We start from the raw sequence: 25,162 nt of genomic DNA, 5'->3' as shown, positions 1-25,162 counted from the left end.
CTACCATAGTTTAGTCCAGTAGCTAATTAGCTAAGTAGTAGCTAATTAGTTACTACCATACTTTAGTTATAGTGGCTAACTAGCTAGTACCATACTTTAGTTGAGTAGCTAATTAGCTACTACCATACCTAAGCGAAGTATCTAATTAGCTAAGTGGTAGCTAATTAGCTATTGTCATAGTCTTGAAGAATATCTAGTTAGCTAAGATGTAGCTAATTAGCGACCATGTTGTTGTAGAATCTTGTGGATTAAGGAGGGCACAAGACATGTCTGGTTCTGATGATGCTGCAACCGATGAGGAGATAGTTGCCAACGTGGCTGAAAGTAAGAGTCCTGCTATCACATCTCCTTCAAATCAGCTCCACCCTATTCTTTTGGAAGATGGTAATGAATTAGGCAACGATGTGAAAAGCCATGACATATTGGAAACAACATGTAAATTTGAGGATCACAACAATAGTGTTTTTGAACACTTGATGCAACATTTCTTCGAATTCCAAAACCTTGATTCCACCCCACTGAGCCCACCTACTGATAATGTCCAAATAGATCCCAATGTACTGGAAAAGCTAGTGCAAGACGTGGCTGACCTGCAAGCCGCTGTTGAGGTGATGGAAAGGTTGTCAAAGGAGGACACACTTGCGCAATGGGTCAAGGAAGTAAGGCTAAATGGGCAACCGGCTAGAAAAAGGGTGAAGAAGAGTCCATGATCGAGGACAAGACCAGTTACTCGGTCAAGGGGTTCTTGAATTAGAACGAAATACTTATTAGTGGGATATGATTGTTAGCGATTTTCCTAGGGTTTTATGATGTTTTACTATGATCTATTTGGACAAGTAAAACCTCAAATTGGTTGTTGCTTGATCCACATTATGTAATGGAACTCTATGATGTTTCTCCAAGATAATTATGTTCATGTTTCTATGATGGAAAATATTTCATGTTCATTATGTTGTTTTGTGAGACTGTTAGTTGAGTGTGCGATATATGACACTAAGGAGGGACGTAAATCAATTTCTAGAGTGGGTTGTGCAATACTTTGATTTGTTTATTTGGAGTGAAAAACCACGTATAGATGTGTGGAAGTGTGTAGAAAAATTCTTCCCGAAGTGGTGACAATATTTCAAGGGTCAGTGATCATGAGAGAATTGTGAGCAGAATGATGTTGCAAGATTCAAAAGAGTTTCTGAATTTTGGGACACTTGGCCAGATTATAATGCCAACAATACGTTGATTATGGATACAGAACATTTCCGACATTACTTCAACATTCACAGATGCTGTCTCATTCTACCCGATGAAATGCATGAACACTATTTGGTGAAAACATTGAGGTACCAACTAGCTACATGGTTGTGGACTCCATACCGTGCTCGGTGTGCAGATCATATATGTAGAGAAGTTCCACTGACCAGCAAGAGCTTAGCTGTTTATAGACGATTTCTAGACATTCGCAATGGGATGTTATAAATATGTAATTTGCTACCACTTAATCAATTGAGAATTAAATTGCTTGTTTTGAGTGACTTATCTACTGTGTAATTTTAAGAGTATGTTCAGGATTGTTGTGCTTTTTCTTAAAATTATGCAAACTATTTTAACTTGTACATGGTTCACTTGAGTAAATCTGCATCTCAGAAAAAAGAACCCTAAATGATATTATTAAACTGTATATCAGATAGAAGCCTGATAGAAGAAGCACAAAAAGTACACTGTATATGAAAAAAAAAAACTCCCAAACAGGTCAATTAAACTGTTTATTTGCAATACATGTGCTTTGTTTGTTTTACAAGAAAACTGGTAATTGCTACTTGTAGCTACAAATTCCATGGCATACTGTTGTAAATACTTTCATACACATTAGCACTAACTGTGTATAAACCTGAGCAGCTATTGTATTGCGACATTGGGACATTGATGCACCTGACCAAATGAGAGTACATGTGCGCCACTGGTTTGTCTTCTAATAGCCTATACACATAATCGTAATCATCTAATCTTGCATAAAAAATACCTTCGACGTAGAATGTCCTGGTAAATACAACATTTCCCCAAGCATCTAATTTATTCTATGTTGCACACTGTTTACTAACCGTGCACTTCAATATATAGAAATCATCACTCTCAGAATTGCCTTCTTCTGCATCTACAACAAAATTATCCCCAACATTTAAGACATCACTCAGAGTATCTCCACGTCCTTGATATGTGAAGTCAACATTCTTTTCTATTTCCCCATCAACTGCTTCCTTATCGTTCAATGTATGATACTCCCAATTCTGAATATATGCTTTCTCTAAACAATACCTCCAATTTCCCTAAACACAATGGAACCAAAAACTAGTTAATTCTCTAACCACAATACAATGACCATCCAACCTTCGATGATGACAGTGGTTTTGAACCTACGCTCTTTCGGACTAGAACGTTAATCTAGCGCCTTAAACCAACTCGGCCATCTCATCCGCTTATCACGTTGTCTAATGAACTCGTCACCAAAACAAAGCATGTTCATTTTACATCGATGATGAGAGTGGCATTTGAACCCATGCCCTTTCGGACTAGAACCTTAATCTAGTGCCTTTGACCAAGTCGGCCGCCTCATCCACTTATCGTGTTGTCTAATAACAAAAATGAAGCATGTTCATTTTACATCGATGATGAGAGTGGGATTTGAACCCACGACCTTTCCCTTTCGGACTAGAACCTTAATCTAGTGCCTTAGACCAACTCGGCCACCTCCTCAGCTTATCGTGTCGCCTAATCTACTCGTCCCCATAACGAAGCATGTTCATTTTACATCGATGATGAGTGTGGGATTTGAACCCATGCGCTTTCGGACTAGAACCTTAATCTAGCGCCTTAGCCCAACTCGGCCACTTCATCCGGTGATCCTGTTCCCGAGTCAACCCATGACAAAAACGAAGAATATTCATTTTACATCGATGATGAGGGTCGGATTGGAAACCACGCCCATTCGGACGAGAACCTTAATCTAGCGCTTTAGACCAACTCGGCCACCTCATCCGGTTATTGTGTTGTCTAACCAACTCGTCACCAAAACGAATCATGTTCATTTTACATCGATGATGAGTGTAGGATTTTCACCCACGCCCTTTCAGACTAGAACCTTAATCCTGCGCCTTAGAGCAACTTGGCCACCTCATCCACTTATCATGTTGCCTAAACAACCTATCACCAAAACGAAGAATGTTCATTATACATCGATGATGAGGGTGGGATTTAAACCCATGCCCTTTTGGACTAGAACCTTAATCTAGCGCCTTATACCAAGTCGGCCACCTCATCCGCTTATCATGTTCCGTAATAAACCCGTCACCAAAACGAAGAATGTTCATTTTACATCGATGATGGCAGTGGCATTTGAACCCACGCCCCTTCGGACTAGAACCTTAATCTAGCGCCTTAGAACAACTCGGCCACCTCATCTGCTTATCGTGTTGTGTAATGAACTCATGCCCAAAACGAAGCATGTTCATTTTACATCGATGATGATAGTGGCATTTGAACCCGCGCCCTTTCGGACTAGAACCTTAATCTAGCGCCTTCAACCAAGATGGCCACCTCATCCACTTTTCGTGTTGGCTAATAAACTCGTCACCAAAATGAAGCATGTTCATTCTACATCGATGATGAGAGTGGGATTTGAACCACCACGTTTTCGGACTAGAACCTTAATGTAGCGTATTATACCAACTCGGCCACCTCATCCGTTTATCGTGTTGCCTAATCAACCCATCGCCAAAACAATGTATGTTCATTTTACATCGATGATGAGAGTGGGATCTGAACCCACGCCCTTTTGGACTAGAACCTTAATCTAGAGGGTTAGACCAACTCGGCCACCTCATCCACTTATCGTGTTGCCTAATAAACTCGTCACCAAAATGAAGCATGTTCATTTTACATCGATGATGAGAGTGGGATTTGAACCCACGCCCTTTCCCTTTCTGACTTGTTCTTTATTAAACCTGTCACTAAAATGAAGAATGTTCATTTTACGTCGGTGATGAGAGTGGGATTTGAACCCACGCCATTTCGGATTAGAACCTTAATCTAGCGCTTTAGACCAAATCGGTCACCTCATCCTTTTATCCTGTTGCCTAATCAACTCATCTCCAAAACGAAGCCATGTGAATTTTACATCGATGATGAGAGTGGGATTCGAACCGACGCCCTTTAGGACTATAACCTTAATCTAGCGCATTAGACCAACTCAGCCACCTCATCCGATTATCATATTGCCTACTAAACCCATCACAAAAAGGAAGCATGTTCATTTTACATCGATAATGAGAGTGGGATTTGAACCTACACCTTTCTGGACTAGAACATTAATCTAGCGCCTTATACCAACTCGGCCACCTCATCTGCTTGTCATGTGGTCTATTAAACCTATCACTAAAACGAATAATGTTCATTTTACATTGATAATGACAATGGATTTGAACCCACGCCCTTCTGGACTAGAACCATAATCTAGCACCTTAGACCAACTCGGCCACCTCATCCACTTATCGTGTTCTGGAATCAACTCGTCACCAAAACGAAGATATGTTCATTTTACATCGATGATGAGAGTGGGATTTAAACCCATGCCCTTTTGGACTAGAACCTTAATCTGGCGCCTTTGACCAAGTCGGCTACCTCATCCACTTATCCTGTTGCCCAATAAACTCGCCACCAAAACGAAGCATGTTCATTTTACATCGATGATGAGAGTGGGATTTGAACGCACGCGTTTTCGGACTTGAACTTTAATCTAGGTTCTAACCTTAAACCAACTCGGCTACATCATCCACTTATCGTGTTGTCTAATCAAGTCGTCGCAAAAACGAAGCATGTTCACATTACATCGATGATGAGAGTGGGATTTGACCACATGCCCTTCCGGACTAGAACCTTAAACCAGCGGCTTCTACAAACTCGGCCTCCTCATTAACACGTCGCCAAAACAAAGCATTTTCATTTTGAATCGATGATGAGAGTGGGATTTGATCCCACGCCCTTTTGGACTAGAACCTTAATCTAGCATTTTTGGCTACCTTTGCCACCTGATCCACATATGATGTTACATAATCAACTCATCGCCAAAACAAACCATGTTCACTTTACATCGATGATGAGAGTGGGATTTCACCACATCCCCTTTCGGACTAGAACCTTAAACTAGCGGCTTAGAAAAACTCGGTCAAAACAAAGCATGTTCATTTTACATCGATGATGAGAGTGGGATTTGAACCCACGACCTGCCGGACTAGAACCTTAATCTAGCGTCTTAGGCCAATTTGGCAACGTCATCCACATATGATATTGCCTAATCAACTAATCACCAAAACGAAACATGTTTATTTTACATTGATGATGAGAGTGAGATTTGTACCCACCCCCTTTCAAACTACAAGCTAAACCTACCGCCTTTGATGAACGTGGCTACCTCATCCTCTTATCTTGTTGCCTAATCAACGGGTCTCGAAAACGAAGCATGTCCAATTTACATCAATCATGAGAGTGGGATTTGAACCCACGCCTTTTCGGACTAGAACCTTAATCTAGCGCCTTAGACCAACTCGGCCACCTCATCCACTTATTGTGTTGCCTAGTCAACGCGTCACAAAAATGACACATGTTCATTTTACATCAATGATAAGAGTCGGATTTGCACCCATGCCCTTTCGGACTAGAACCTTAATCTAGCGCCTTAGACCAACTCGGCCACCTTATCCAGTTATCGTGTTGCCTAACGAACACGTCGCCCAAACTAAGCATGTTCAGTTTACAATAATGACGAGAGTGGGATTTGACCACATGCCCCTTCGTACTAGAACCTTAACATAGCACCTTAGACCAACTCAGCTACCTCATGCATATATCGTGTTACGTAATAACTCATCGCCAAAATGATACAAGCTTATCATACATCGATGATGAGAGTGGGAGTTGAACCCACGCCCAGTCGGACTTGACCCGTAATATAGCGCCTTAGACCAATGTAACCACCTCATCCACTTATCGTGTTGCCTAGTCAACAGTGCCTAGAACGATGGTTGTCCATTTTACATACAACCTATTTTACATCAATTATGATAGTGGGATTGCAACCCATGGCCTTTTTGCCTAGAACCTTAATTTAGCGCCTTACACCAACTCCACCACCTCAGTCTACCCTGTTGCCTAAAACCCCCACCACGAAAACGACGCATGTTTATTTTACATTGATCATGAGACTGGGATTTGAACCCACGCCCTATCGGACTAGAACCTAAATCTAGCGCCTTAGACCAACTCAGCCACCTCATCCACTTATCATGTTGCCTAATCACTCGTTACCAAAACGACACTTCTTTATTCTATACCGATGATGAGAGTGAGATTTTGACCCACGGCCTTTCGGAGTAGAACCCTATTCTAGCAGCATAAAAGAACTCGGCCACCTTATCTACTTATTGTGTTGGCTAATCAACCCGTCACCAAAACGAAGTATGGTCATTTTATAGCGATGATGAGAGTGGGATTTGAACCCACGCATTTTCGGACTTGAACTTTAATCTAGGTTCTAACCTTAAACCAACTCGGCTACGTTATCCACTTATCGTGTTGTCTAATCAACTCATCACAAAAACGAACCATGTTCATATTACATCGATGATGAGAGTGGGATTTCACCGCATGCCCTTCCAGACTAGAACCTTAAACCAATGGCTTATACAAACTCGGCCTCTTCATTAACACGTCGCCAAAACAAAGCATGTTCATTTTGAATCGATAATGACAGTGGGATTTGATCCCACGCCCTTTCGGACTAGAACCTTAATCTAGCATTTTCGGCCACCTTTGCCACCTGATCCACATATGATGTTGCGTAATTAAATCATTGCCAAAACAAACCATGTTCACTTTACATCGATGATGAGAGTGGGATTTCACCACATCCCCTTTCAGACTAGAACCTTGAACTAGCGGCTTAGAAAAACTCGGCCTCCTCATGAACCTGCCGTAAAAAACAAAGCATGTTCATTTTACATCAATGATAAGAGTGGGATTTGAACCTACGCCCTTCCGGACTAGAACCTTAATCTAGCGTCTTAGGCCAATTCGGCAACGTCATCCTCATATGATATTGTCTAATCAACTCATCGTCAAAACGAAACATGTTTATTTTACATTGATGATGAGAGTGAGATTTGTACCCATGCCCTTTCAGACTAGAACCTACAGCTACCGCCTCGGTGTGTTACCTTGTTGCTTAATACGCCCGCCACCAAAACGACACATGTTCATTTTACATCGATGATGAGAGTGGGATGCCTTTCGGACTAGAACCTTAATCTAGAGTCTGAGACCAACTTGGCCACCTCATCCACTTATTGTGTTGCGTAATCAATCGTCACTAGAACGACGATGTTCATTTTACATCGATGATGAGAGTGGGATTTGAACACACGCCCTTCCAAACTAGAACCTTAATTTAGCACCGCACCTTGGAAAAACTCGGCCACCTCATCCACTTATCATATTGCCTAATGAACTCGTCGCCAAAACGAAGCATGTTCACTTTACAATGATGATTAGAGTGGGATATGATCACGTGTCCTTTCGGACTAGAACCTTAATCTAGCACCTTAGACCAACTCGGCCACCTCATCCATATATCATGTGGCCTAATTAACTCATCGGCAAAACGATATATCCTTATTATGCATCGATGATGAGCGTGGCCTTTGAACCCGTGCCCTTTCGGAGAAGAACCTTAATCTAGCGCCTCAGACCAACTTGGTTACCTCATCCGCTTATCGTGTTGCCTAATCAACCATTACCAAAACAACGCTTGTTTATTCTATACCGATGATGAGAGTGAGATTTCGACCCACAGCCTTTCGGACTTGAACCTTATTCTAGCACCTTAGAAGAAGTCGGCTACCTTTTCCACTTATCGTGTTGGCTAAACAACCCGTCACCAAAATGAAGTATGTTCATTTTACATCGATGATGAGAGTGGGATTTGAATCCACGCGTTTTCGGACTAGAACTTTAATCTAGGTTCTAACCTTAAACCAAGTCGGCCACGTCATTCACTTATCGTGTTGCCTAATCAACTCGTCGCCATAACGAAGATTGTTCGCATTACATCGATGATGAGAGTGGAATTTCACCACATGCCCTTTCGGACTAGAATCTTAAACTAGCGGTTTATACGAACTCGACCTCCTCATTAACGCGTCGCCATAACTAAGCATGTTCATTTTACATCGATGATGAGAGTGGGATTTGAACGCATGCCCTTTCAGACTAGAACCTTAATCTAGCATTTTCGGCCAGCTTGGCCACCTGATCCACATATGATGTTGCCTAATCAACTCATCGACAAAACGAACCATGTTCACTTTACATCGATGATGAGAGTGGGATTTCACGACATCCCCTTTTAGACTAGAACCTTAAACTAGCGGCTTAGACCAACTCGGCCTCCTCATGAACCTGTCGCCAAAACAAAGCATGTTCATTTTACATCGATGATGAGAGTGGGATTTGAACCCATGCCTTGCCAGACTAGAACCTTAATCTAGCGTCTTAGGCCAATTCGGCAACCTCATCCACATCTGATATTGCCTAATCAACTCGTTGCCAAAACGAAACATTTTTATTTTACATTGATGATGAGAGTGAGATTTGAACACACGCCCTTTCAGACTCACGCGAAATATGCGGAATAATCTCCGGCCACAACCGAAGCGTAGATCACTTGATGCCAATCAAACACAGAAGAAATGGGAATGGAGGTAAGTACACAAAACAAAAAGAGAATACACAAGATATTAACGTGGAAAAGCCTGAGAGGGAAAAACCACGGGAGTCCACAGACTCCAAACTATCACTATGTCAAGTAATAAAACAGGGAGCCCAAAGGCAACGACGTCTTACTCACAATCTTCGCCTAGCGGCGGTTACAAAAGAGACACAATCTCTGTATATCGCTCTCTCTCTCTCTCTCTCTCTCTTACGCACTGTACAGAAGTTACACCAATAACTCTATCATCGTATCTATTGAGTTTGCCCAAAGTCATATTTATACTAATATGACTTTCAGGCTATTTATAGATATAGCCCCAGTGGGCTCTCTGGAACATATTTACATGTATGTCCCTTCCATCCGATGAGAGGTCTCACCGGGCTTACAACATCTGGTTCTCACTGGGTCTTCCTTGCCGGGTACTTGTCATCCGGTTCTCACTGGGTCTGTATCATCCGATTCTCACCGGATCTTCCTTGCCGAGTACTTGTTATCTGGTTCTCACCGAGTCTTCTGATGCCGGGCCTTTGTATCCCATCCGGAGGGACCAAGATCCTAATAAACTCCCCCTTCACTCCGGCATGGGATACCTCGACAGTCCAATCTGCTTTCGGCTTGCGTCTAGCTTGTCGAGCGTCAACACCTTGGCCAGCATATCCGACCCGTTCTCCTCCGTGTGGATCTTCGTCAGCACAAACTCTCGGTCTTCTATTCGCTCCCGAATGCAGTGGTACCTTCGCTGGATGTGCTTCGTCTTGGAGTGATATGTTGCGTTCTTCGCAAGGTGGATGGCACTTTGACCGTCGCAATAGAGCCGATATTCCTCTTGCTAGATCCCTAACTCTTCGATGAAGTCCTTCATCCATAGTATTTCCTTGCCGGCTTGCACAACCGCCATGTACTCCACTTCCGTGGTTGACAACGCAACCGTCTTCTGCAGCCTTGATTGCCACGAAACAGCTCGCCCCACATATGTCATGACGTATTTGGATGTTGACTGGTTGGTTTCTGCATCAGCCGACATATCCGAATCGGTGAAACCGTTATGTTGGGGTTTACTAGAGCCGAATCGGAGACACATACTTGAGGTGCCTTTCAAGTATCGGAGTATCCATTTTACCGCATTCCAGAGCTCATTGTCGGGATTGCTCATAAACCGGCTCACCACTTCGACTGCATATCCGATATCCGGTCGGGTACACACCATTGCGTACATTAGGCTCCCGACGGCAGAGGCATATGGTATCTTCATCATATCCTCCTTCTCTGCCTTCATCTTTGGGCTTTGCTTACCGGATAACTTGTAGTTTGCCGGAAGTGTCGATTCGACCGGTTTCGCATCTGACATGTTGAACTGCTGAAGCACCTTTGTCACGTACTTCTCCTGTGACAGCCACAATTGCTTCGTTGGCCGGTCCCGAATGATATGCATACCTAACATATGTCTTGCCGTACCCAAGTCTTTCATTGAGAAGGTCCGGTTCAGGGCCTTCTTTAGTGTCCTTTTCTTGACTTGGTCTCGTCTGACGATCAACATGTCGTCCACATACAAGAGGAGTATCAGGAAGTCTCCACCTTCGAACTTCTTCACAAATACGCAGTGATCGGCTTGCGTCTTGGGGTACCCTTGATCGGTCATGAAGGAGTCGAACTTCCGGTACCATTGCTGGGGAGCCTGCTTCAACCCGTAGAGGCTCTTCTTCAACCGGAAAACCAAGTGCTCCTTCCCTTTCTTCACAAATCCCTCCAGTTGTTGCATGTAGATCTCCTCTTCGAGGTTGCCGTGGAGGAACGTCGTCTTCACGTCTAACTACTCTACCTCGAGGTCCATGCTTGCCGCTATGCTTAGCACCGTCCGGATGTAAGTCATCTTTACTACTGGGGCAAATATCTCGTTGAAGTCCACACCCTTCTTTTGCTGGAACCCCTTCACCACGATCCTGTCTTTGTACCTTGGAGGGTTCCGGGCATCTCCCGGTTTCAACTTGTACACCCACTTGTTTCGGAGTGCGCTCTTTCCTTTCGGCAACTCCACCAATTCATACGTGTGGTTCTCATGCAGGGCATCCATCTCGTCCTGCATGGCACTCAACCACTTGCGGCTATGGGTGTCATCCTTTGCTTCTTCGAAGCTTTCCGGCTCTCCCTCATCAGTCAGCACCACATGCTCTGCATCCGGAAATATCCGGGGGGCACTTCTCTCTCTGAGAGGATATCTCCGTCTTTGGCTTTCGGCAACCGGCTCCTCTATTTGTTTGTTCTTCATCCGAATCCGATTCGGGTTCTTGGCCGGTTCCGGTTTCGGCTTCCTCCACTTCTTCTTCTGCTGGTTCGGTATCCTCGTAACCGGTTGGTTCCTCGAGTGTCAACCGGCTCTTAGCCGGGTGGGTCTGAATCTCATCGGAGTTCATTTTCTTCTTCTCTGACTCCCAGTCGGCAAGAGTCTTGTCCTCCATGAAGATAATATCTTGGCTCCGGAAAACCTTCTTGTAAACCGGATCCCACACTCTGTAGCCGAACTCATCATCACCGTATCCGAGGAATATGCATGGCCCGGTCTTTGATTCCAACTTTCCTCTCCGGTCCTTAGCAACATGCACGTACGCGAGACACCCAAATACCTTCAGATGCCGGTAGGACACTTCCTTACCGGTCCACACCTTTTGTGGCGTGTCTCCATCCAAGGGCATTGAGGGTGATTTGTTTATTACATACGTCACTGTCAACAATGCCTCAACCTAAAACGTCTTGGGTAGCTTAGCATGTGCTAGCATACTCTGGACCCTCTCCATTATGGTCCGGTTCATCCTCTCGGCCAGCCCGTTTAGTTTCGGTGTCTTCGGCACAGTAAATTGGAGCCGGATTCCCTTCGAGCGGCAGTACTCCTCGAACTGCCCCCGGTATTCTCCTCCGTTATCTGCTCGAACCGCTTCAACTTCCGTCCGGATTCTCTTTCCACTCTTGCGTGGAGCTCCTTGAAGACGGATAACACCTGATTCTTCGTCTTCAACGGTGTGGCCCACAGCCTCCTGCTGTGGTCATCTATGAACGTCACGAAGTACTGCACTCCGGCATGGGACCTCATGTCCACTTGACACACATCGGTATGCACCAACTCCAATGGTGCATTAGGTCTCATCGGTGGCCTTGATCAGAAGGAGGTCCGGTTTTGCTTCCCGGCTAGACAGTCGGTGCACCTTTCAAGATACACGTTCTCCACCGGAAAGAGGTTGTCATCAGCAAGCCTCTTCATCCCCTTCACGCTCATGTGACACAGTCTCTTGTGCCACAGCCCACCGGCAGTGTTGGATGCAATGTTCACTTCTTCCGGGCATAAACGGGCATTCATCAGGTACAACGTGTTGACCTTTCTGACCCGAGCCACTATCAAGCTCCCTTTGCTAAATTTCATGACTCCGTTCTAGATGCTACCCGTGTAGCCTTCATCATCTATCCGACCGGCTGATATCAGGTTTAGTCAAACCTCCAGAACGTGTCAGACATCCTTTAGCAGCAGCTTGCATCCGGTTGGTGTTGTCAACCACACGTCTCCTATGCCAACAATTCGGCATGTACCTTCATTCCCCATCCGGACACAGCCGTGATCACCGACTGTGTAGGATAAGAAGCATTTCCGGTCCGGGGTAAGGTGGAACGACGCTCCGGAATCGACAACCCACGTTGTCTCGTCGCCGGCAAGGTTCAACTCACTCTCCTCGTTGATGAGAATCAACTCTTCTTCACTTGCCGCGATTGCCGTCGTTCCCTTCCGGTTAGGTCCCCTCCGGTCTTTACTGTTCCGGTCCGGTGTCCACTTCGAATCGGTACCGTCGGTTTCCTTGTCTTTTCGGAAGTGCCGACAGTTCTTCTGGAAGTGTCCCGACTTGCCGCAATAAAAGCAAGTAGGCCTCCCCCTTGACTTTGACCGTGTCCCTGACTTTTCCTGGTTCTGGGGACTACGGTTCCTTTGCCTTCCGCGTTCCAATTCAGTAAGGAGCACTTTGGAGTCGGAGCTCGTATCCTTGTCTATCTGACGCGCCTCCTAATCTAGCAAGCTCAACTTCACTCTTGCTAGGGATAACTGTTTCCCTTCCGGCCCGGCGTTGCCGAAAGTGACAACCAATGTCTCCCAGCTATCGGGGAGGGAACCGAGTAGGAGTAGTGCTAGTACCTCATCAGCGAGAGGTACTTCCAATGATGTTGCCTGGTGGATCAGCTCCTGGAAGGCATTCATGTGCTCCGCCATGCTGGAGCCATCTTGGTACCAGAGTCTTACTAGCTTCCGAAATACCGAAACCTCATTAACAACATTTTTGTTTTGAAACATAATGCCGATATTCTCCCAGATCTCATGAGCCTTACTCTCTTCATTGAAGTTGTTGTATAGGCTCATGTCGATGAAGCACCGTATGTACACTGTTGTCTTCATGTGCATCACCTCCCATATCGAGGCATCGATCTTGTCTGATCTCTTGTCCCCGACCTGAACCGGCAACCAAAGATCTTTAACCACGAACATGTCCCTCATCTTCGACTTCCACACTGAGTAGTTGGAGCTGGTGAGCTTGAACATGCCTCCCAACGAATCGTCCATTTTTCTGTGTCGTTTCGCTCTGAATACCAATTTCACGTGAAATATCTGGAATAATCTCCGGCCACAACCGAAGCGTAGATCACTTGATGCCAATCAAACACAGAAGAAATGGGAATGGAGGTAAGTACACAAAACAGAAAGAGAATACACAGATTTTACGTGGAAAACCCTCAGAGGGAAAAACCACGGGAGTCCACAGACTCCCAACTATCACTATGTCAAGTAATACAAAAGGGAGCCTAGAGGCAACGACCTCTTGCTCACAATCTTCGCACTCTGTATATTGCTCTCTCTCTCTCTCTCTCTCTCTCTCTCTCTCTCTCTTACGCACTGTACAGAAGTTACACCAATAACTCTATCATCGTATCTATTGAGTTTGCCCTAATTCATATTTATACTAATAGGACTTTCGGGCTATTTACAAATATAGCCCTAGTGGGCTCTATGGAACATATTTACATATATGACCCTTCCATACGATGAGAGGTTCTCACCGGGCCTGCAACATCCAGTTCTCACCCGGTCTTCCTTGCCGGGTACTCGTCATCTGGTTCTCACTGGGTCTGTATCATCCAGTTCTCACCAGGTCTTCCTTGCCGGATACTCGTCATCCAGTTCTCACCAGGTCTTCCAATGTTGGGCCTTCGTATCCCATCCGGAGAGACCGAGATCCTAACACTTACGGACTAGAACCTTAATCTAGCATCCTAGGCCAATTCGGCAACCTCATCCACATATGATATTGCTTAATCATCTCATCGCGAAAACGAAACATGTTTATTTTACATTGATGATGAGAGTGAGATTTGAATACACGCCCTTTTAGACTAGAACCTAAAACTACCACCTTCGAGCAACGCGGCTACCTCATCCTCTTATCTTTTTGCCAAATCAACGGGTCTCGAAAACGAAGCATGTTCATTTTACATCGATGATGAGAGTGAGATTTGAACCCACGCCCTTTCGGACTAGAACCTTAATCTAGCGCCTTAGACCAACTCGGCCACCTCATCCACTTACTGTGTTGCCTAATCAACGCGTCACAAAAATGACACATGTTCATTTTACATCGATGATAACAATGGGATTTGAACCCATGCCCTTTCAGACTAGAACCTTAATCTAGCACCTTAGACCAACTTGGCCACCTCATATTGCCTAATCAACGCATTACAAAAATGACACATGTTCATTTTACATCGATCATAAGCGTGGGATTTGAACACACACCCTTTCCAACTAGAACTTTAATCAAGCACATTAGACCACCTCGACCACTTATCCTATTGTCTAATCAACTCCCTACCAAAATGAAACAGGTTTGTTTTGCATCAATAATGAGCATGGATTTGAACCCACGCCCTTTCGGAATAGAACTACGCCCTTTTGTAGTAAAACCTAAATCTAGCGGTTACAATAACTCGGCCACCTCATCCACTTTTTGTGTTGGCTAATCAACCCGTCACCACATCGAAGCATGTTCATTTTACACTGATGATGAGAGTGGGATTTGAATCCATGTGTTTTCAGACTAGAACCTTAATCTAGGATCTAACCTTATACCAACTCGGCCACCTCATCCACTTATCGTGTTGCCTTATCAACTCATCGCCAAAACAAAACATGTTCATTTTACATCGATGATAAGAGTGGGATTTGAACACACGCCCTTTCGGACTAGAACCTTAATCTAGCACCTTAGAATAACTCGGCCACCTCATCCACTCATCGTGTTGGTTAATCAAATCGTCGCCAAAACGAAGCATGTTCATTTTACACCGATCATGACAGTGGGATATGAACCCACACGTTTTCGGACTAGAACCTTAATCTAGGTTGTAACCTTAGACCAACTCGGCCACCTCATCCACTTATCGTGTTCCCTAATCCCCACGTCCCTATCGATGATGAGAGTGGGATTTGACCACATGTCCTTTCGTACTAGAACCTTAACATAGCACCTTAGACCCACTCAGCCACCTCATGCATATATCGTGTTGCCTAATAACTCCTTGCCAAAATGATACATGCTTATTATACATCGATGATGAGAGTGGGAGTTGAACCCACACCCTGTCGAACTAGACCCTTAATATAGCGCCTTACAACAATTTAACCACCTCATCCACTTATCGTGTTGCCTAATTAACAGTCCCCAGAACGACGGCTGTCCATTTTACATCAATTTTGATAGTGGGATTGGAACCCATGCCCTTTCTCCCTAGAGCCTTAATGTAGCGCCTTACACCAACTCCACCACCTTTGTTACCCTGTTGCCTAATACCCCCGCCACCAAAACGACGCATGTTCATTTTACATCAGTGATGCGAGTGGGATTTGAACCCATGCCCTTCCGGAGTAGAACCTTACTCTATCGCCTTAGACACACTCGGCTACCTCATCTACTTATCGTTTTGCCTAATCAACCGTTACCAAAATGACGCTTGTTTATTCTATACCGATGATGAGAGTGAGATTTCGACCCACGGCCTTTCGGAGTAGAACCTTATTCTAACACCTTAGAAGAACTCGACCACCTTATCCACTTATCGTATTGGCTAATCAATCCGTCACCAAAATGAAGTATGTTCATTTTACAACGATGATAAGAGTGGGATTTGAACCCACGTGTTTTCGGACTTGAACTCAGCCATGTCATCGACTTATCGTGTTGCCTAATCAACTCGTCGCCAAAACGAACCATGTTCACATTACATCGATGATGAGAGTGGGATTTCACGACATGCCCTTTCGGACTAGAACTTTAAACTCGCGGATTATACAAACTCGGCCTCCTCATTAACGTGTCACCAAAACAAAGCATGTTCATTTTACATCGATGATGAGAGTGGGATTTGAACCCACACCCTTTCGGACTAGAACCTTAATCTAGTGTTTTCGGCCACCTTGACAACCTGATGCACATATGATGTTGCCTAATCAACTCCTTGCCAAAACGAAGCATGTTCATTTTACATCGATGATGAGAGTGGGATTTAACCCACGCCCTTTCAGACTAGAACCTTAATCTAGTGTTTTCGGCCACCTTGACAACCTGATCCACATATGATGTTGCCTAATCAACTCCTTGCCAAAACGAAGCATGTTCATTTTACATCGATGATGAGAGTCGGATTTGAACCCAAGCCCTTTCGGACTAGAACCTTAATTTAGTGTTTTCGGCTACCTTGACAACTTGATCCATAGATGATGTTGCGTAATCAACTCTTTGCCTAAATGAAGCATATTCATTTTACATCGATGATGAGAGTCGGATTTGAACCCACGCCCTTTCGGACTAGAACCTTAATCTAGCGCCTTAGACCAACTCGGCCACCTCATCCACTTATCGTGTTGCCTAATCAACACGTCACAAAAATGAAACATGTTCATTTTACATATATGATAAGAGTGGGATTTGAACCCACGCCCTTTCGGACTAGAACTTTAATCTAGCAGTTTAGACCACCTCGACCACTTATCCTAATGTTTAATCAAGTCCTTGCCAAAATGAAACGTGTTCGTTTTACATCGATGATGAGAATGAGATTTGAACCCACGCCCTTTCGGACTAGAACCTTAATTCACCGCCTTAGACCAACTCAGTAACCTCATCCACATATCATCTTGCCTAATCAACTCGTCGCCAAAACGAAACATGTTCCGTTTACAATAATAATGATAGCGGGATTTCAACCCACGCCCATTCGGACTAGAACCTTAATCTAGGTTTAAGCCTTAGACCACCTCAACCACTTATCCTGTTGCCTAATAAACTCGTCGCCCTTTCGATGATGATGACAGTGGGATTTGAACCCACGCCCTTTCGGACTAGAACCTTCATCTTGCGCCTTAGACCAACTCGGCCACCTCATCCAATTATAGTGTTTCCTAATCAAGTCGTCCCCAAAACAAAGTTGGTTCTTTTAACATCGATGATGACAATGGGATTTGAACCCACGCCTTTTCGGACTAGCGCCTTACACAACCTCATCCACTTCTCATGTTGCCGAATCAACTCGTCGCCAAAACGAAGCATATTCATTTTACTTTGATGATGAGAGTCGGATTTGAACCCAGCCCTGAACCTTAATTTACTACCTTAGACCAACTCGGGCACCTCATAGACTTATCGTCTGGCTTAATCATCCCGTCGCCAAAACAAAGCTTGTTCATTTTACATTGATAATGAGAGTGGGATTTGAACCCACGCCGTTTCGGACTAGAACCTTCATCTAGCGCCTTAGACCACCTCGACCACCTCATCCACTTATCGTGTTGGCTAATGAATCCGTTGCCAAATTGAAGCATGTTCATTTTACACCGATGATGAGAGTGGGATTTGAACCCACGCGTTTTCGGACTAGAACCTTAATCTAGGTTCTAACGTTAGACCAACTCGGCCACCTCATCTACTTATCGTGTTCCCTAATCAACTCGTTGCCAAAACGAATGATGTTCACTCAACTGGAGCCAGATCGGCTAGATAAGCCTGAGCCGGCAAGCGAGACGGATGGGTAAGCCGTGAGCAACTGAGCCGGCAATCAACAGAGCCAATGAGCTGGGGAGCCGGTTAGCCGTATCCAATTGGTAACTAGAAGCCTAGTATTAGTTTAGACTACCAGGAAATTATAGTCTCGTAGTAAGTGTCAGAAGCTCGTGTGAGCCTTGAAGTACGCGGCATTTGTGTCAGTCCCATGAGGACTTGTATAAATAGTGCTACTGAGCACAATTGTATGTGATAGAGTGTTTTATATATTTTTGAATATAGCTTTGAGGTTTTGCTCTCTTTGTCTCTCCCGTGTACTTTGGGTATTCCCTAATTTCTCTGTTTTCTAACGCTTCCGCAAGTAATCGTTGACATGGTATCAGAGCGCGAGGGTTGAGAACCTTTGCAGCCGACAAACGCTTGAAAGTAAACCCTAACAGGTCGTAAGAACAACAAACAGAGAAGTGATGGATAGAGGGATGACTAGCTTGCTCCCTGTGGAGAAACTCGACAGATCCAACTACGCATCTTGGTCGTACAAGATGCACCAGTACCTGCATGGGCATGGCTACTGGAGCTTCGTCGAAGGAGCCAACGAAATAGCACCTGATGCGGCACATAAGGATTTCCCAGTGTGGGAACAATCGGCAAGCAGAGTAATGTACTACTTTGCGTCCAGTGTCGGAGACCAGCTGTTGAGCCACATCCGAGACGCCAAGACGCCGAAGGAGGCTTGGGGAAACCTGAAGAAGGTCTTCGCTGTGAGCACCATGGCCCGGAAGTTGCAACTCCGACAAGAGTTGAGTAATGTCCGACAGAAGGACATGTCGGTGGCGGATTACACGGCCCGGATCAAAGAGATCTGTGACTCGCTTGCCTCTATCAATGTTACCGTAGAGGAAGACGAGATGTGTCGAACCACATGACGAGCCACAAAGAGTGGTTCTCCTTCTTGGAGAAACCGGATCAACCAGGAGTAGTCGAAACCGGAGATGACACTCCTCACCCAATCGTGCACGTCGGAGAAGTCCCTTTGAGCCACGTTGGACAGAAGGGGAAGCTGATGAACGTACTACACGTTCCGACAATCACGAAGAACCTAGTGTCGGTTGGACAAATCATCGACCAAGGGATGCAGGTGCGGTTTACGCAGCTCGGGTGCTTCATCGAGGAAGATGGCCAGATTATTGTGCAAGGGCGCAGAGACGGGAGGATGTTTATCCTCGATACCAACGATGTCGGCACCGCTATGTTTGCAAAAGGACAGAAGGTAGAATCAGACATCAACCTGTGGCACAAGCGGATAGGCCACGTCAATTACCGGAGGCTTCAAGACCTGCAAACGAAAAAAGTTGTTTTCGGTTTGCCGAAGTTCAGCGGCCAGAAGGCCCAAGTATGTGAAGCCTGCCAACTCGGGAAGCAACACCGGCTTCCATTCCCTACCGAACATAACCGGAGCTGTAACAAGCTCGACCTAATCCATTCGGATGAGTGGGAACCGGCACAAAATGTTAGTATTGGCGGGAGTCGATATTTTGTCTCCTTCATCGACGATTATACGCAGCACACATGGATCTACCTCATTGAGCGGAAGAGTGAAGTCTTCGAGTGTTTCCGGAGTCTTCAAAGCATGGTGGAACAGGAATCAAAGAGGAAGATGAAATGCCTGCGGTTGGATGGCGGGAAAGAGTACTTTTCCGGCCAATTCAACAGTTATCTACAACAAACGGGAATTCGGCGAGAGTTCAACTGCAGATACACACCACAACAGAACAGTGTTGCCGAGAGGAAGAACCGGTCGCTTATCGATGCGGCAAGGGCAATGCTGGGCATGCCCAAATTCTACTGGGCGGAGGCAGTCTGAACGGCTGTCTACATCCAGAACCAGATCGGTGACAAGGTGTCAGCTCACGAGCTGTATTTCGGGCGGAAGCCGAATTTGAGACACCTTAAGATCCTCGGTAGCATTGCATATGTGCATTTACCGGATGAGAAGCGGAGGAAGCTGGATGCAAAATCGGAAAAATGCATCCTAGTCGGCTATGCTCAAGAGCAAAAGGGTTATAAGTGTTATAACCCCTGGACAAGGCAGGTCCGAGTTAGTCGAGATGTCGAGTTTAATGAATCGGCATCGTGGTACTCCTTACCGACTCCGACTTCCGAATCTGACCTGGTGCCAGAGGATGAGGCTAGTGAGCCCGAAGCGGCCCAGGTAGAGGATGATAAAGCGTGGACTTAGGATGAGAGTCCGGAATCGTTCCGGTTGAGCGGGCCGAACTAGAGACTGAGTCAATCTGACCAGTCCGATCAAGAACCGACGAGTAGTGGAGACTCTGTCGTGCCCTCCCCGCGCAAGGAACCAAGGAGACGGTTCACGCGCAAAGAGAAGGGGAAGAAGAAGATGTCGGAATTCGAAACCAGCAACGATGAGTCGGATCGGTGTGCATTCGACTCCGGCAAGGACAAAGGCGGATCTTCGGCAACGAAGACCGAACCGGCCAAGAAAGGCCTTAAACCAGGTAACGGTGAGTTACGCTGGTCCACCTGCCAGAAGGATCCCGTCAAGCAGTACGGGTACAATGAGTACATGGTGCATCACTATGCGTACATGACTAAGGTGGCGGAAGTGCGTGAGCCGGAGAGCTATACAGAAGTGGCCAAGGATGCAAATTGGCGTGCCGCTATGGAGGAAGAAATGCAGGCACTTGATGTCAATGAGACATGGGACCTAGTTGACCCTCCCCGTCACTGTAAACCAATCGGATGCAAGTGGGTGTACTAGATAAAGTACAACGCCAATGGTTCAGTTAACTGGTACAAGGCCCGGTTAGTGGCGAAGGGATATGCGTAGACGCACGGAATCGACTACGACGAGACCTTCGCTCCGGTAGCGAAGATGACGACGGTTCGTGTGGTGCGGGCGGTTGCTGCAGCAAGGGGGTGGCATCTTCACCAGATGGATGTGAAGAATGCGTTTCTTCAGGGTGATCTGGAAGAAGAAGTCTTTATGACTCAACCCCCGGCTTTCAATCGGAGATAAACAAGTCGGCGGTATGCCGGCTGAAGAAGTCGTTGTACGGCCTAAAGCAAGCCCCTCGAGCTTGGAATGCGAAGATCACGCACCGGTTGCGTCAGATGGGGTTTGTGGCCTCCAAATCGGACTCTTCGTTGTTCATCCGGCAAGGCTCAGCCAGTCCGGTATGTATCCTATTGTATGTTGATGATTTAGTCATCACTAGACTGGGTGTTCCAGAAGTCAACCGCGTCAAGTCCCAGTTGTCGGACGCATTTGAGATGAAGGACCTAGGGGACCTTAATTATTTTCTTGGGATCGAGGTGATCCGAACCCCCGACGGCATATTACTCTCACAACAACATTACGTCTTGAATATGTTGTACAAGTTCGGCATGACAGAATGCCGACCTGTCTCCACACCCTTGGACCGGAACCAGAAGCTTCGTCCCAACTCTAGACCGGCCTACAACGAGCAACGGTTCCGACAGATTGTCGGAAGCCTTATTTACTTGACTATCACACGACCTGACATCAGCTATCCGGTTGGAATGATAAGTCAGTTCATGCAGAAGCCGACCGTGGAGCACCTTCGGTGCGCGCAACGAATACTGCGATATGTAAGCGGCACGAAGGACCAGGGACTGTTATACCGACGAGGTATAACCGCTGAGCTAGTCAGTTACACAGATGCCGACTGGGCCGGCGATACGTCGGATCGCAGATCTACTTCCGGTTATATGTTTTCCCTAGGGAGCGCAGCTGTTGCGTGGAGTAGCAAAAAGCAGCCGAACAGAGGCTAGTAAAATCTAACGCTTAGCTTAGAAGGTCGTAAGATCAGACCAGACTTCGCCCGGAAGGAGGGCCATTTATTGTTGGTGAATATTGATCTTTTGTACGATGACACAATGAAAAAAATGTGGCTCTATCAAGCACTAAGGCTGAGTACCGGGGCACTACCATTGCCACCTGCGAAGCCATTTGGCTTTGGCGACTGCTGCGAGACTTGCGGATCGAGGTACCAACCCCGATCCCAATTTATTGTGATAACATCAGCAACATGCAGCTCGCCAAGAACCCTGTGTTCCATGCTCGCACGAAGCACATAGAAGTGCATTATCACTTTGTGCGTGAGCGGGTCCTAAGCGGTGAAGTTGACCTACGGTATGTTCACATGGATCGACAAGTTGCCAACATCTTCACCAAGCCGCTCGGATCGGAAAAGTTGCAACACTTTACCGACATGCTTGGTGTTCAGCATCTCGACGTGCCACACTTGAGGGGGAGAACCGGCAAAGGCAAAGAGACTGCCGATAGCGCCGGTGAGGGAAGAACAGAAGGCGGTAGAGTCAAGAAGGACAGAGCCGACCGAAGGAAGAAGGCCAAGACCCGGATGGTTCGATGTGGTAATGGGCCTGGAACCAGAAGATGAATCGGGAGCAACCAATTTGGACAAGAGCTGGAACGAATCAGAGACAATAGATTTAGTTCAAAAGACAGATTCGGAAGAACCGGATCAATTCAAGGCCAAGCAGACACGGATGCAGCGAAAGTCGATGCCATCGCAGAGGAACCAACGGATCGATAAGCGTCGTAGTCATAGCAGCGAAGGAGCTGAGAGGGGCCTACTGAGCAGACATAACGACCGAGAAGGTCGAGGGGTGCAGAACAAGAGGGGTCGCGGCAAACAGAACCGAACCGGACGAGGAGCGCGAGCAAGGCGGAGTGACGCCAGAAGAAGTCGGTTGGAAGAACCGAATGCCACAGAGGCTGGCACTAGGATCCAACCTCAGGTTGAGCTTGAGGGGGAGTGTTGAGCGGCAAGCTCAACTGGAGCCAGATCGACTAGATAAGCCTGAGCCGGCAAGCCAGACGGATTGGTAAGCCGTGAGCAACTGAGCCGGCAAGCAATAGAGCCGGTGAGCTAGGGAGCCGGTTAGCCGGATCCAATTGGTAACTGGAAGCCTAGTATTAGTTTAAACTACTAGGCAATTATAGTCTCGTAGTAAGTGTCAGAAGCTCGTGTGAGCATTGAAGTATGCGGTACTTGTGTCAATCCCACAAGGACTTGTATAAATAGTGCTACTGAGCACAGTTGTATGTGATAGAGTGTTTTATATATTTTTGAATATAGCTTTGAGGTTCTGCTCTCTCTGTCTCTCCCGTGTACTTTGTGTATTCCCTATTTTCTCTGCTTTCTAACGCTTCCGCAAGTAATCGTTGACAAGCGCCTTAGACCAACTCAACCACGTCATCCACTTATCATGTTGCCTAATCAACCGTCCCCAGAAGGACTGACATCAAAAACTGGATGAATTTCAATGCCATCGGGAAGAGCGAGACGATAGGCCGATGATCCAATGCGTTTGAGGACTATAAAAGATCCACAAAACCGTGGAGCGCACTTACCCTTAGACAATGTCTTAGAATTGTGAGGTACATGTAAAAATACCTTCTATCCAGGGTTGAATACACGAGGTTTCCTATGATGATCGGCATAAAAACGCACTCTATCTTGAGCTGTTTTTATATTACCTCGTGCAATATGCAACATATCTTGCATATCCCGAAGAAAGTTTTGCGTACTTCGCAACTCATTATGATGTATATTAACATCAAATTGGGGCTCATGGCTGAGAACCATACATCAACATAAAAGGACTATATCCCGTCGACATATGCTTAGAGCTGTTATAAGCAAACTCAAAAATTGGGAGATAACGTTTTCCCATTTTGTTGGTTTTGCACCCAACGTATGCTCGAAGCATGTCCTCAATAATTTGATTTACTCGTTCTATCTATCTATCCGATTGAGGATGATACGTGGAGCTCATGCTCAACATCATTTCTAACTTCTTGAAGACTTGTGTCCAAAAGTCAGTAGTAAATTTTGCATCTCGATCACTCACAATATCCATCGGTAACCCATAAAAATGAAATAACTCATCAAGGAATTGGTAAGCCAATTCAGGAGTTGTTACCGTGGTTTTAGTAGCAATAAATTGGGCAATTTTAGTTAGTCTATCAACCACAACCCAGATTGCATCATGACCTTTTTGGGTGCGAGGAAGGCTAACAATAAAATCCATGGATATACTTTCCCACTTATTATTCAAAATGTCCAAGGGATGTAAAAGTCCTGCGGCTTTAAGTCGCTCGGCTTTGTTAACCTGACATTGGTGACATTTAGTCACATAACTATGTATGTCAGGACGCATCTTAGGCTAATAAAATTGTGTGGAGATGAGAACGAGTGTACGATGTATTCTAGGGTGCCCTGTTGAGGGTGTATCATGGCATTAAAAAAGAATCCTCTTTTTGACCTCGGGTAAATCTGGAACACAAACCTTCCCATTACGGTAGAGTAGACCGTTAGCAATGTGGAAGTATTCCTTCGAGGATGTGGTGGTGTTTGTTTCAGACTCAACTCTTGCCCAATATTTTGCGAAATAACTGTCATCATGATACTTTCCTCGAAGGTGATCATAAAAATATGATGTCATTTCAGTGAAGCTAAGTATGTTAACTTCACAGATGCGACTTAGTGCATCAGCGACAGTGTTCATGGAACCTTTATGATATCGTATGGAAAACTCAAAGTCTTGGATGAGATTAGCTCATCGTGCCTTACGACCTTTCAGGTCTTGTTGGTCACAAAAATATTTCAAGGACTCGTGGTCTGTAGTTACCATAAAAAGATTTCCATAAAGATAATGACGCCATGTTTTGAGCACATGTATAACTGCAAATAATTCCTTTTCTTGACCGGTAGACCGAGATTGAACAGAATCAAGTTTCTTACTCTCGAATGCTATTGGTTTACCATCTTGATATAAGACAACACCTATAGCATAATCTCTTGCATCGGTTTCCACCTCAAGGTTTTGAAGGATCGGGTAAAAGAAGTGAAGTGAGTGTAGGATTTCACCACATGCCCTTTCGGAGTAGAACCTTAAAGTAGCAGCTTAGACCAACTCGGCCTCCTCATCCACTTATCGTCTTCCCAAATGAACCCGTCGCCAAAACAAAGCATGTTCATTTTACATCGATGATGAGAGTGGGATTAGAACCCTCGCCCCTTCGGACTAGAACCTTAATCTAGCGCCTTAGACCAACTCCGCCACCTCATCCACTTAACTGTTACCAACACGACGCTTGTTCATTTTACATCGATGTTGAGAGTGGGATTTGGACAGAGGCCCTTTCGGAGTAGAACCTTAATCTAGCGTCTTATAACAACTCGGCCACCTCATC

The 25,162-nt window shown here is 45.5% G+C and overlaps 4 non-coding genes across 4 annotated transcripts; all 4 read right to left on the bottom strand.

Annotated features, from left to right (window-relative positions):
- Window positions 1–2,658: 2,658 nt before the first annotated feature.
- TRNAL-AAG (transfer RNA leucine (anticodon AAG)) lies at window positions 2,659–2,745 on the bottom strand. Its single transcript has one exon. It is a non-coding gene; the product is annotated as a tRNA-Leu (tRNA).
- A 2,779-nt stretch (window positions 2,746–5,524) lies between these two features.
- TRNAL-AAG (transfer RNA leucine (anticodon AAG)) lies at window positions 5,525–5,605 on the bottom strand. The gene has a single exon. It is a non-coding gene; the product is annotated as a tRNA-Leu (tRNA).
- Window positions 5,606–14,338: 8,733 nt separating this feature from the next.
- On the bottom strand, window positions 14,339–14,419 carry TRNAL-AAG (transfer RNA leucine (anticodon AAG)). The gene has a single exon. It is a non-coding gene; the product is annotated as a tRNA-Leu (tRNA).
- A 2,249-nt stretch (window positions 14,420–16,668) lies between these two features.
- TRNAL-AAG (transfer RNA leucine (anticodon AAG)) lies at window positions 16,669–16,749 on the bottom strand. The gene has a single exon. It is a non-coding gene; the product is annotated as a tRNA-Leu (tRNA).
- Window positions 16,750–25,162: the final 8,413 nt, after the last annotated feature.

Source organism: Azolla caroliniana, unplaced genomic scaffold (genome assembly GCF_043228905.1).
Source record: "Azolla caroliniana isolate FFs.n. ecotype wild unplaced genomic scaffold, voAzoCaro1.0.p SCAF_22, whole genome shotgun sequence".
Classification (NCBI taxonomy): domain Eukaryota; kingdom Viridiplantae; phylum Streptophyta; class Polypodiopsida; order Salviniales; family Salviniaceae; genus Azolla; species Azolla caroliniana.
The sequence above is the reverse complement of the archived record's forward strand: the minus strand, read 5'-3'. Positions and strand labels throughout refer to the sequence as shown.